Below are 12169 nucleotides of genomic sequence, written 5' to 3'. Positions count from 1 at the left end.
GCACGGGACAAAAAAAGAAAGCAGAGGTTTAAGGGGACGGCCCTGAGTGCCTTTAAAGCCCTGCTCTCTGCTCAAAACACGAACCGCCACCAATTCTTGAAAAGTTCATGGAAGTTTGTGACGGCAGGCTAAAAATCGTCATGAACTTCAGTTGGTGAGCCGCTTGGTGCCCATGCCTACCCCTCGCATTCACTCTCCGTCCACACACACACACACACTCACACACACACACACACACACACATGTTCTGTCCACCAGAAGGAACGGGCACCCCACCTCAGTCCACACGAAGGGACGAGGCCCCCGGCTCCGTCCATGCGAAGGGACGGGCACCCCAGCTGCGTCCACTTCAGGGGACGTGCGCCCGTGCTCCGGCCATCTGAAGGGTCGGGCACTGTGCTCCGTTCATCTGTGTGGACTGGCACTCAAACTCTGTCCCTGCGAACGGATGGGCTCGCAAGCCCTGTCCGTCCAGACAGAGGAGTGCTCAAGCCCTGTCCGCCGCAGCAGATGGGCACTCAAGCCCTGTCCGTCGAAACGAATGGGCGTTCGGTCCCTGTCCGTCGGAACGGATGGGCACGCAGGGTTGCACTCACTCACTCGCTCACTCACACTCTCACTCTGCATCCCTACGCAACCCCCTCCCCCCAGCTACCTACCACTGATGCCCACCCCCACCCCCCGGCCGACTACCGCCAGGTTCTGCCGGCCAACGTCATCAGGAGCTTCAGGCGTGGCATCACGCCAGGCTTCGGGTCGCCTGGTGCCCCCTGCTTAGCAAGCCCTTCCGCCTCCGCGGAAGAACTTGCCTTCTGGATGCTCCCCCGTCTCTTCGCACGTGGCCCTCCTCTCCCGATCAGCTCTTCTCCTCTCTGGATGGCCTCGATCTGCAAGCTTCCTCAGTCTGCTGAAGAAACAGACAACAAGTCTACAAGGCCAGTCTGAGAACTCAGGGCCCCTTCCACCTCAGCCCGCTCCCCTTTCCACTTCCCGAAAGAGCACACAGTGAGCCCAAGGTTTAGCTCTCCCAGACACTGCCTTCCCCGTTGCTGGCATACAGGTCACAAGCCCTCCTTGCCCAAACCACCCACTGGGGACCAGGAGGGGCAGAGAGGCAAGCGAAGGAGTTGGGGAACATCGCTCACCTCTTTCAGTGGCCACGACTGCCTTGAGGGCTTGCAGGAGAACCTCATCAAAACTCCCCCGGGGTATCCCTACAAGGAAAACCCGTGGTAAGCAGGGACGGCTCCTGCCCTTCCCTCCACCGGCATCCTCCAGGCTCCTCCACTGCCTTCGGTTGGCCAGCATCAACTGGCGGCTGCAAGCCCGAGTACATCTATTTCAACCTGTGCACTACCTCCCCTGCATACCTTAACAAAGGGAGCCCCTCCTCACACACACACACACACACACACACACACACACCACTCCATTCACACCACTCCCTGCCCCACTCAAACCATCCCCTAGGCATGGGCACCAACCAGGGATATGCGGTTAGGTTCCTGGCTGAACTAGGGACGGAACCGCAATCCGAACGGCGCGTCGGGAGGAGAAATAAGGAGCCGAAGAGGACTAGGAGTTGCCTTGCAGCTTCGCATATGAAGTCCTACAAACCAGCGGCAGCACCGGTTGAGAGTACGGACTGGATTCCGGACCCTCAAGGAAGGAAGCAGTGTGAAAACAGAGAGAATGGACCCTAAGGAAGCCATTCATAAGGACTGAGGATTCAAAAAAAAAAACTGCTGAGAATGATCCAGAGGAAAGATCAAGAGTAAAGCTTGAGACTGCTTGCTAAACATATCGTTTCAGTGTCAAAAGAGACCAAGCCCATCGCTTTGGCCAATGACTTCGATACGCAAACTTCAAAAGTAAAAAAACAGTATGAGACAGTGTAATTTTGGAGAGGGGAAGGAACGGCAAATTATTAAGGCTGAAGGGAAGACTGTAGCTTGGCTAATTTAACCTCCAGCAGGCTCTACAAGGGAATAACCAGTGACTGTAGGAGGCCTGCTTATGCTCATTTGCTAGCGGGCCATTCAAAACATATCGTTATTGCAGGGTGACTCCAGAAGTTGACAAGTTAAAGACTGCGCGCCACAATGGGCTTGAAGCCTTGGAAAGAAGAGAAGCCTGGCCCAGTGGGAGTCATTGTGGGGGACACTGAATGTCAGATGTTAACAGAAAACGGGGATAAGATGCTTTTTAGGTAGCTTGCTGCTTCCCAAGGTAGAGCATTAATGGCAAAAACTCCTATCGGCCAATGCTGGGAACGGCAGGAGACAGATGCATGGTTTTTTCGCATCTGGAGGACTTGCTAGAAAGCCTGGGAATGCTGGAATATGATTCATGAGGAGAGGCAAAAGAGATTGAAAGGGCAATTAGCACAGTATACAATATGGACGTAAGGAAACAGAACAAGAAAACTCCCCCACACGTCTAGCTACTTTGTTCAATGCATGGCAAAAGCAGCTGCTAGGATCCTTCATGCAACAAGATGGAAAACAGAATCCTGACCAGCTACTACTGACTGATTAGACAAAGCGTTAGAATACGGGACACCAGCAACACTTGCGTTCTTGAAGCAAAAGGCAAGAACTTTGCAATCCAGAAGAAAGCGGAGTCCCATAGGAGATCAGATTGGGGCGGGGGGGAAGGAGGTGGAGAGAAATCCTGGACTTTCAGACTGGCTATGTAAGCCTGGGGGGAAGAAGCATCAGTATGTCATCTACGGCGTTAGGGAGATGTACAAGAAGAAGAGAAGCATAGGGAAATGGCAGCCTCATGTGTGTGTGTTTTGTTGTTTTTTCCCTATCTTGGAATAGTAGTCCTGTAATATGCAAGCTGTAGCCTTTCTCTCTTTACTGAACCAAAACGGTCTAGTAAAAAAAGAAAAGGGCTCGGAGTCCCTTTCGGCCCCTGCGTTCCCGTCCCCGGGGAGGCCGCGAAAAACAGCGGCACGAGACAAAAAAAGAAAGCAGAGGTTTAAGGGGACGGCCCTGAGTGCCTTTAAAGCCCTGCTCTCTGCTCAAAACACGAACCGCCACCAATTCTTGAAAAGTTCATGGAAGTTTGTGACGGCAGGCTAAAAATCGTCATGAACTTCAGTTGGTGAGCCGCTTGGTGCCCATGCCTCCCCCTCGCATTCACTCTCCGTCCACACACACACACACACTCACACACACACACACACACACACACACGTTCTGTCCACCAGAAGGAACGGGCACCCCACCTCAGTCCACACGAAGGGACGAGGCCCCCGGCTCCGTCCATGCGAAGGGACGGGCACCCCAGCTGCGTCCACTTCAGGGGACGTGCGCCCGTGCTCCGGCCATCTGAAGGGTCGGGCACTGTGCTCCGTTCATCTGTGTGGACTGGCACTCAAACTCTGTCCCTGCGAACGGATGGGCTCGCAAGCCCTGTCCGTCCAGACAGAGGAGCGCTCAAGCCCTGTCCGCCGCAGCAGATGGGCACTCAAGCCCTGTCCGTCGAAACGAATGGGCGTTCGGTCCCTGTCCGTCGGAACGGATGGGCACGCAGGGTTGCACTCACTCACTCGCTCACTCACACTCTCATTCTGCATCCCTACGCAACCCCCTCCCCCCAGCTACCTACCACTGATGCCCACCCCCACCCCCCGGCCGACTGCCGCCAGGTTCTGCCGGCCAACGTCATCAGGAGGTTCAGGCGTGGCATCACGCCAGGCTTCGGGTCGCCTGGTGCCCCCTGCTTAGCAAGCCCTTCCGCCTCCGCGGAAGAACTTGCCTTCTGGATGCTCCCCCGTCTCTTCGCACGTGGCCCTCCTCTCCCGATCAGCTCTTCTCCTCTCTGGATGGCCTCGATCTGCAAGCTTCCTCAGTCTGCTGAAGAAACAGACAACAAGTCTACAAGGCCAGTCTGAGAACTCAGGGCCCCTTCCACCTCAGCCCGCTCCCCTTTCCACTTCCCGAAAGAGCACACAGTGAGCCCAAGGTTTAGCTCTCCCAGACACTGCCTTCCCCGTTGCTGGCATACAGGTCACAAGCCCTCCTTGCCCAAACCACCCACTGGGGACCAGGAGCGGCAGAGAGGCAAGCGAAGGAGTTGGGGAACATCGCTCACCTCTTTCAGTGGCCACGACTGCCTTGAGGGCTTGCAGGAGAACCTCATCAAAACTCCCCCGGGGTATCCCTACAAGGAAAACCCGTGGTAAGCAGGGACGGCTCCTGCCCTTCCCTCCACCGGCATCCTCCAGGCTCCTCCACTGCCTTCGGTTGGCCAGCATCAACTGGCGGCTGCAAGCCCGAGTACATCTATTTCAACCTGTGCACTACCTCCCCTGCATACCTTAACAAAGGGAGCCCCTCCTCACACACACACACACACACACACACACACACACACACACACCACTCCATTCACACCACTCCCTGCCCCACTCAAACCATCCCCTAGGCATGGGCACCAACCAGGGATATGCGGTTAGGTTCCTGGCTGAACTAGGGACGGAACCGCAATCCGAACGGCGCGTCGGGAGGAGAAATAAGGAGCCGAAGAGGACTAGGAGTTGCCTTGCAGCTTCGCATATGAAGTCCTACAAACCAGCGGCAGCACCGGTTGAGAGTACGGACTGGATTCCGGACCCTCAAGGAAGGAAGCAGTGTGAAAACAGAGAGAATGGACCCTAAGGAAGCCATTCATAAGGACTGAGGATTCAAAAAAAAAACTGCTGAGAATGATCCAGAGGAAAGATCAAGAGTAAAGCTTGAGACTGCTTGCTAAACATATCGTTTCAGTGTCAAAAGAGACCAAGCCCATCGCTTTGGCCAATGACTTCGATACGCAAACTTCAAAAGTAAAAAAACAGTATGAGACAGTGTAATTTTGGAGAGGGGAAGGAACGGCAAATTATTAAGGCTGAAGGGAAGACTGTAGCTTGGCTAATTTAACCTCCAGCAGGCTCTACAAGGGAATAACCAGTGACTGTAGGAGGCCTGCTTATTCTCATTTGCTAGCGGGCCATTCAAAACATATCGTTATTGCAGGGTGACTTCAGAAGTTGACAAGTTAAAGACTGCGCGCCACAATGGGCTTGAAGCCTTGGAAAGAAGAGAAGCCTGGCCCAGTGGGAGTCATTGTGGGGACACTGAATGTCAGATGTTAACAGAAAACGGGGATAAGATGCTTTTTAGGTAGCTTGCTGCTTCCCAAGGTAGAGCAGGAATGGCAAAAACTCCTATCAGCCAATGCTGGGAACGGCAGGAGACAGATGCATGGTTTTTTCGCATCTGGAGGACTTGCTAGAAAGCCTGGGAATGCTGGAATATGATTCATGAGGAGAGGCAAAAGAGATTGAAAGGGCAATTAGCACAGTATACAATATGGACGTAAGGAAACAGAACAAGAAAACTCCTCCACACGTCTAGCTACTTTGTTCAATGCATGGCAAAAGCCGCTGCTAGGATCCTTCATGCAACAAGATGGAAAACAGAATCCTGACCAGCTACTACGGACTGATTAGACAAAGCGTTAGAATACGGGACACCAGCAACACTTGCGTTCTTGAAGCAAAAGGCAAGAACTTTGCAATCCAGAAAAAAGCGGAGTCCCATAGGAGATCAGATTGGGGCGGGGGGGAAGGAGGTGGAGAGAAATCCTGGACTTTCAGACTGGCTATGTAAGCCTGGGGGGAAGAAGCATCAGTATGTCATCTACGGCGTTAGGGAGATGTACAAGAAGAAGAGAAGCATAGGGAAATGGCAGCCTCATGTGTGTGTGTTTTGTTGTTTTTTCCCTATCTTGGAATAGTAGTCCTGTAATATGCAAGCTGTAGCATTTCTCTCTTTACTGAACCAAAACGGTCTAGTAAAAAAAGAAAAGGGCTCGGAGTCCCTTTCGGCCCCTGCGTTCCCGTCCCCGGGGAGGCCGCGAAAAACAGCGGCACGGGACAAAAAAAGAAAGCAGAGGTTTAAGGGGACGGCCCTGAGTGCCTTTAAAGCCCTGCTCTCTGCTCAAAACACGAACCGCCACCAATTCTTGAAAAGTTCATGGAAGTTTGTGACGGCAGGCTAAAAATCGTCATGAACTTCAGTTGGTGAGCCGCTTGGTGCCCATGCCTACCCCTCGCATTCACTCTCCGTCCACACACACACACACACTCACACACACACACACACACACACGTTCTGTCCACCAGAAGGAACGGGCACCCCACCTCAGTCCACACGAAGGGACGAGGCCCCCGGCTCCGTCCATGCGAAGGGACGGGCACCCCAGCTGCGTCCACTTCAGGGGACGTGCGCCCGTGCTCCGGCCATCTGAAGGGTCGGGCACTGTGCTCCGTTCATCTGTGTGGACTGGCACTCAAACTCTGTCCCTGCGAACGGATGGGCTCGCAAGCCCTGTCCGTCCAGACAGAGGAGCGCTCAAGCCCTGTCCGCCGCAGCAGATGGGCACTCAAGCCCTGTCCGTCGAAACGAATGGGCGTTCGGTCCCTGTCCGTCGGAACGGATGGGTACGCAGGGTTGCACTCACTCACTCGCTCACTCACACTCTCACTCTGCATCCCTACGCAACCCCCTCCCCCCAGCTACCTACCACTGATGCCCACCCCCACCCCCCGGCCGACTGCCGCCAGCTTCTGCCGGCCAACGTCATCAGGAGCTTCAGGCGTGGCATCACGCCAGGCTTCGGGTCGCCTGGTGCCCCCTGCTTAGCAAGCCCTTCCGCCTCCGCGGAAGAACTTGCCTTCTGGATGCTCCCCCGTCTCTTCGCACGTGGCCCTCCTCTCCCGATCAGCTCTCCTCCTCTCTGGATGGCCTCGATCTGCAAGCTTCCTCAGTCTGCTGAAGAAACAGACAACAAGTCTACAAGGCCAGTCTGAGAACTCAAGGCCCCTTCCACCTCAGCCCGCTCCCCTTCCCACTTCCTGAAAGAGCACACCGTGAGCCCAAGGTTTAGCTCTCCCAGACACTGCCTTCCCCGTTGCTGGCATACAGGTCACAAGCCCTCCTTGCCCAACCCACCCACTGGGGACCAGGAGAGGCAGAGAGGCCAGCGAAGGAGTTGGGGAACATCGCTCACCTCTTTCAGGGGCCACGACTCCCTTGAGGGCTTGCAGGAGAACCTCATCAAAACTCCCCCGGGGTATCCCTACAAGGAAAACCCGTGGTAAGCAGGGACGGCTCCTGCCCATCTCTCCACCGGCATCCTCCAGGCTCCTCCACTGCCTTCGGTTGGCCAGCATCAACTGGCGGCTGCAAGCCCGAGTACATCTATTTCAACCTGTGCACTACCTCCCCTTCATACCTTAACTAAGGGAGCCCCTCCTCACACACACACACACACCACTCCATTCACACCACTCCCTGCCCCACTCAAACCATCCCCTAGGCATGGGCACCAACCAGGGATATGCGGTTAGGTTCCTGGCTGAACTAGGGACGGAACCGCAATCCGAACGGCGCGTCGGGAGGAGAAATAAGGGGCCGAAGAGGACTAGGAGTTGCCTTGCAGCTTCGCATATGAAGTCCTACAAACCAGCGGCAGCACCGGTTGAGACTACGGACTGGATTCCGGACCCTCAAGGAAGGAAGCAGTGTGAAAACAGAGAGAATGGACCCTAAGGAAGAGATTCATAAGGACTGAGGATTTAAAAAAAAAACTGCTGAGAATGATCCAGAGGAAAGATCAAGAGTAAAGCTTGAGACTGCTTGCTAAACATATCGTTTCAGTGTCAAAAGAGACCAAGCCCATCGCTTTGGCCAATGACTTCGATACGCAAACTTCAAAAGTAAAAAAACAGTATGAGACAGTGTAATTTTGGAGAGGGGAAGGAACGGCAAATTATTAAGGCTGAAGGGAAGACTGTAGCTTGGCTAATTTAACCTCCAGCAGGCTCTACAAGGGAATAACCAGTGACTGTAGGAGGCCTGCTTATGCTCCTTTGCTAGCGGGCCATTCAAAACATATCGTTATGGCAGGGTGACTCCAGAAGTTGACAAGTTAAAGACTGCGCGCCACAATGGGCTTGAAGCCTTGGAAAGAAGAGAAGCCTGGCCCAGTGGGAGTCATTGTGGGGACACTGAATGTCAGATGTTAACAGAAAACGGGGATAAGATGCTTTTTAGGTAGCTTGCTGCTTCCCAAGGTAGAGCAGGAATGGCAAAAACTCCTATCGGCCAATGCTGGGAACCCGCTCCCGTTCCCAAATGTCGGGCTGGCTCTTTAAGACTGGGCAGAGGAGAAGCAGTCTGTCATCTATGGCATTAGGGAGGAGTACCAGAAGAAGCTCCTCCTCCCACACACATACACACACAGACCCCACTCATACCCGTCAGCTCACTCCAGTCCCGTCCTCCGTTCTTCTGAAGGGACCGTAACTCAAAGTGTTTCCCTTCGAACTAATGGGTTCACAAGCCCTGTCCACTGGAACGGAAGTGCAGAAAAGCCCTGTCCGTTGGGAACGGATGGGAACGCAAGCCCTGTCCGTAGGAATGTACGGGCACGCACGGTCCCACTCACTTACTTACTCACTCACTCTCCCACCCTCGGGTGGTCCTTCCATCTGAAGGGACCAGGACTCAAGGATCCCCCCCTCACAGACTGTTTTGTGCCAGGCATGAACCTCAGTGTTTTCTCCCTCTTCCCCACCAGGGAAGGCCTCAATTTCTCATGACGCTTGTGAAAAAACCATGGTGATATTTTACTCATACATCTTTTGTCATTTCTGTCCTTCGACATTCATGGGCTGGCTGAGATCTCCCTGCTCATCTCCTTTGCCAATTACCCCCTCCCCTTCCCTGCCATTTCCTTATTCTCATTACTGAGCTGCCCCTGTTTGGTTTTTCAATTTATTGAACACATTTGTAAGCCATCTTTTTGCCTCGTGGAACTCAAGGCAGCTTATTATATTTTATGTATCTATGTATGTTCGTCTGCATTTAGATTTTTTTACCCTCCATTCTCAGAAGCCATCTCATGGCGAGTTACCTTAAAAGATAAAAACCCCACATACATTAAGACATTAAAAATCACCATACTCCAGCACAAACTCCGAGAGGTGCTGACTTTTCCAGATACCTCTAGGTCTTTTGTCTGATTGATCTTAAAGATAGTTCTTAGCTGTGGAGGGGCCCCACGGTCTTCCATGCCCAGGCCACAACACAAGACCTGGGGGGAAAAATCCTTTTTACTGGTCCTGCATCGCCCTCAGCTGTCCTGGGAGCTTGTTCCACCAAGTCGGGGCCAGGACCGAAAAGGCCTCTAGTGGGCCAGGAATCCCTTGGCCAGGAATATAACCTCACCTTTCTCAAAACACACTTTAAAAAGCCATTGTCAAACCTAGGAATGTCACAACCTCAACCCTTTTCTCCTTCCTATTCACCATCCAACTTACCTTTCGGGGGTCCCCTGTCTTTAGCTTTCCCCCCTGCTGTTCTCTCCTGCATGGTCTCCCCACAAAAGGTCTCCCTCGGTGGCCTTGTGGTCACCACCTCCAGGCAGGTGCCCGCTGTGTGCCTCTCTTGGCCTAGGCTTGAGCCCCCTCTGCAAAGTCAGGTCTGGTCATCTCAGGGGTGCGTCTCCAGAAGTGGCTTCTGGGACTTTCCTTGGTGAGGCCTCCTGCATCAGGGCATCAATGAACCAGGGCCCTTTGGGGGCTGTTTCAGAACCCCAGTCTAGTCCTGCCTCCATCAAGGCTGAGAACGTCTGCGAGTTCTGCTGGGGTTGCCAAGTGACCCTCAACCACCACGGAATTCAGGGCTTGGGGGAGGGGTTAGAAGCGCGGACTTCTCCTCTGGCGATCCGGGTTCGATCCCGCGTTCCCCCACATGCAGCCAGTGGGGCGACCCTGGGCTCGCCACAGCACTGTCTGTGGTGCAGAGAGGAAAGGGAAGGCGATTGTAAGCCACTTTGAAACGCCTTTGGGTAGAGAAAAGCAGCATATAAGAACCAACTCTTCTTCTTCTTCAGTGATCTCAGGGCTCTCTCAGCCTCACCTCCCTCACAGGGTGTCTGTAGTGGGGAGAGGAAAGGGAAGGCGAATGTAAGCCACTTTGAAATTCCCTCTGCTGGAGAAAAACAGCATATAAGGACCAAATGTTCTTTTCTTCTTCTTCTTCTTCTTCAAGCGACAGATGTTGCTTCTTCTGGGGAGTTTTGATTCCGTGAAGCATTGCTTCCCTCGGAATTTTTTCCTCCAGACTTGGGACTCCTTCAGGCTTGAATGGAGATCCCGACCCCACTCCCAGTCTGTCCCTACTTCCACTTTGGTTTTCTACTGTGGGACAGTAGAGACACGGATATATGGCTGATCCCAGGAGAGTTCCAGGCCCCGCCTGAGTAGGATTCCTAGCCCCCAGGTGAGGCCTGGGGATCTCCTGGGATGACCGTCTCTTTCCAGTCTAAGGCATCAGTTCCCTTGAGGAAAATTGATGCTTTGGACACTGGATGATGTTTGAGGGTTCTGATGTCATTGGAGAGATTCAGGGTTATTTGGGAGAGGGTCTGTGGAGAGAGATCTGTAGTGTTTGCTCTCTTTCCAATCTCCAAGCCATCCAACAAGGTGGGGGTAGAGGGTCCCCTTAGATTCCCTCATTTAAACCTTGGTGTTGTAGACACCAGGTTTTTAAAAAAAGAATAAGCACTCAGTAATGCTGCCCTAAGCAGCGTGACCTCCTAAGGCCACTGATTTCAAGCCGTGAACTGAGAAGAGGGTGCCTCTGAGCACAATGGCACCACAGTGTTTGTTGCCTGTACAACAACAAAAAATTGAAAGGGTACAGAGGAGAGCGACGAAGATGATCTGGGGCCAAGGGACCAAGCCCTATGAAGATAGGTTGAGGGACTGGGGAATGTTCAGCCTGGAGAAAAGGAGGTTGAGAGGGTAAATGATAGTCCTCTTTAAGTATTTGAAAGGTTGTCACTTGGAGGAGGGCAGGATGCTGTTTATGTTGGCTGCAGAGGAGAGGACATGCAGTAATGGGTTTAAACTTCAAGTACAACGATATAGGCTAGATATCAGGGAAAAAAATTTCACAGTCAGAGTAGTTCAGCAGTGGAATAGGCTGCCTAAGGAGGTGGTGAGCTGCCCCTCACTGGCAGTCTTCAAGCAAAGGTTGAATACACACTTTTCTTGGATGCTTTAGGATGCTTAGGGCTGATCCTCTGTTGAGCAGGGGGTTGGACTAGATGGCCTGTATGGCCCCTTCCAACTCTATGATTCTATCTGGCAGGCATGACTGAGAGTTAAAAGCATCAGGCCAATGGCCCATCCAGTCCAACACTCTGTCTCGCACAATGGCCAAAACCAAGGGGCCATCAGGAGGTCCACTGCAGGGCCAGAGCTCCAGAAGCAGTCCCACTGTAGGCCTATGCAGACCAACACATTGCGTCACACCGTGGCCAAAACCCAGAGAAGAGGAGGTGGCTAGAATTCCAGGAGTCTTCCTGTTGTTGCTTCACAAGCACCAAAAACACAGATTGCCACTGCCCCAGATATAGACACAAGAGAAGCCATGTTGGGTCAGGCCAATGGCCCATCCAGTCCAACCCTCTGGGTCACACAAAACCTAGCTTCTGCCAGGAAGGCCACAAGGAGGGCCCGACTTCCTCTGAGAAGGCAGTGCTGTTCTGCCTAGATTCCTGTTTTCCCCCCACAGCTTTTAAACCACCTTTGACCTTCAGGGATTTTTGCCTGTCAATAACCCATGGTCTGAAGTGACAGAACTAATTTAAAAATGTTTATCCCACGAGGCAAATAATGTCTTTATTTGCCCCATTCTCTGAAATGGATTGACGGCCAACTCCGGATTGCATCCCTTGCTCAGAGGAGCAGCCAACCTGGATGCAAAGGGCAGGATTCCCAGCTGTTGTGCCTTGTAGAATCACACTTAGAAGAGAACTTGGGACCTCCTCCTTATAATAAAAGGTGTGTATGGATGAGAGCCATTCTTTCTGACTTAGGGTGACCCAATGAATCAATATCCTCTAAAACGTCCAGTCCTGAACCGCCTTGCTCCGGTCCTGCAAACAGAGGGTCGTAGCTTCCTTCCTTGAGTCTCCTCACCTCTTTTCCTGCAGCCTTCAAATTTTCCCTGGCGTTATTGTTTCATTATATTGCTAGCAACAAAGCCCCTTGTGCAAAAATAACAACAATAATAATAATATAACGGGCTCTAGAAAACTG

General features: G+C 52.8%; 1 long non-coding RNA gene across 1 annotated transcript; it reads right to left on the bottom strand.

The window, feature by feature from the left end:
- Window positions 1-6729: 6729 nt before the first annotated feature.
- On the bottom strand, window positions 6730-9666 carry LOC143844297 (uncharacterized). The gene is made up of 3 exons (XR_013233936.1): window positions 9380-9666; window positions 7066-7134; window positions 6730-6827 (listed from the first exon to the last, which is right to left on the bottom strand). It is a non-coding gene; the product is annotated as an uncharacterized LOC143844297 (long non-coding RNA).
- Between the last annotated feature and the right edge of the window lie 2503 nt (window positions 9667-12169).

Source organism: Paroedura picta, chromosome 9, assembly GCF_049243985.1.
Source record: "Paroedura picta isolate Pp20150507F chromosome 9, Ppicta_v3.0, whole genome shotgun sequence".
NCBI lineage: Eukaryota > Metazoa > Chordata > Lepidosauria > Squamata > Gekkonidae > Paroedura > Paroedura picta.
This window is presented reverse-complemented; position numbering and strand designations above follow the sequence as displayed.